Below are 1,942 nucleotides of genomic sequence, written 5' to 3'. Positions count from 1 at the left end.
GAAAAATTGCTAAAATTTGCATTTTTCACATTTGGATCTTAATGAGGCTTTAAGCAGAGCTACAATATGCAAAAGCAAGAAGGGGGAACGAGACGAAAAGCATTTTGAAAAAGTAATTTATTGAAAACAACAATTAAACTGAAATAGGCTGTTTATCAGCCTATTTAAGACCACAGGTTATAAAAACCAAAATCTGCTCAAAATTGTCATTTTCTGTCAGGCATTCACACTGTCATGCCCTCCTGATGGCTAAAGCTAAGAAGCTTTTTCTTTTTATTATTCTACATTTTTTGATGAAAATCGGATCCTCCGGCTTAGTGCAGGTGTGATTTTTTTGGGTCTACCACTTGACTTTTTTGTTCCATAATGCTCAGGATCTTTCAAAAAATGTAGAATGACTGATTTACTGCACCCAACCTCAGCAGCAATGGCACGCTGCAAGAGGCCTTGCTTACGCAGCTCGACAATCTGACCACGTTGAAAAAGAGAAAGCTTCTTAGCTTTGGCCATCAGGAGGGCATGACAGTGTGAATGCCTGACAGAAAATGAACATTTTGAGCAGATTTGGGCTTTTATAGCCTGTGGTCTTAAACTTTTGATCAGCTGATAAACAGCCCATTTCAGTTTGTTGTTTTCAAAAAATTACTTTTTCAAAATGCTTTTTGTGTCACTCCTCCTTCTTGCTTTTGCATATTGTAGCTCTACTTAAAACCTTATTAAGATCCAAATGTGCAAAATGCAAATTCTAGCAATTTTTCAACTGGTCTTAATAATTTGATCAGGATATATATATATTCATCTCTATATCCATCTCTCTCTATGTCTGTGTAGGCTCTCAGTCGTACAGGAGTTGTCCATCGAGGAAAAGGCTTTTTGAGACGTCATCTGTACTTCTGTGAAGAAGGTGTCGGACGTTTCGCTCCTCATCCGAAGAGCTTCGTCAGCGAACTAATAAGTGCTGGTAGCCTAGGCCTTAAATACAGTAAGAGTGGGCGGAATTGGTGTGCCAACACCCTCCTTCTATTGGTTCCTTACACTAAGCCTGGGCGGAGTAGTGGTATAATCCTCTCCAGCTATTAACACCCCTGATAAAAGGGAAGTGTCGCTCCCTGAATTGGGTATGAACGACTCTGATACTGGCTCGTTAGCATCTATTGTTCTGGCTCAGCCCTGGCTTCACCTCATTTGCAAGACTAAGAGCTGTGGGTTTTGGTCTCAGTAACCTGCTGAACACAGGGTCCAAATTAAACTTCAAACCACCATTCCGATTCAATGATGGGTTCTGTTGTTTGACAAAAATAGCTTCCTTTACTCCTCTTTCAAGCCATCTGGTTTTTTTGGCCAAAATCTTTACCTCGCTGTCCTGAAAAGAGTGATTGGTTGCTTTAAGGTGTAGATGTACTGCTGATTGAGGACCACTAGAATTGTCCCTGCGATGTTGATAAAGCCTTTTATGGAGCATTTGCTTAGTTTCCCCAATGTAGTGCTCTTTGCATTCCTCATCTTTACAGTGGATGGAATAGACCACATTGCTCTGTTTTTGGTTTGGAGCCTTGTCTTTAGGATGCACTAATTTTTGTCTCAGGGTATTTACTGGTTTGAAATAGGTAGGAATTTTGTGTTGCCATAAGATCCTCTGGAGTTTTTCGGAGACCCCCGCTACATAAGGGACTACCACTCCTCTCCTTTTTGCTTCTGTGGGCTTTTGGGTTTCTTTCCTTACGCTCTTCTTTTGACATTTGTTAAAAGCCCACCGCGGGTACCCACAGGTTGAGAGCGCTCTCTGGACATGTTGTGTCTCCTTTTTCCTTCCCTCAGCACTAGTTGGTATTTGTTCCGCTCTATGTTGGAGGGTCCTAATAACCCCTAGTTTATGCTGTAGTGGATGGTTTGATTCAAAAAGCAGGTATTGGTCAGTGTGTGTGGCCTTTCTAAAGACCTC

This window comes from Dunckerocampus dactyliophorus, chromosome 20, assembly GCF_027744805.1.
Source record: "Dunckerocampus dactyliophorus isolate RoL2022-P2 chromosome 20, RoL_Ddac_1.1, whole genome shotgun sequence".
Taxonomy (NCBI): Eukaryota; Metazoa; Chordata; class Actinopteri; order Syngnathiformes; family Syngnathidae; genus Dunckerocampus; species Dunckerocampus dactyliophorus.
Note: the sequence above shows the minus strand (reverse complement) of the source record.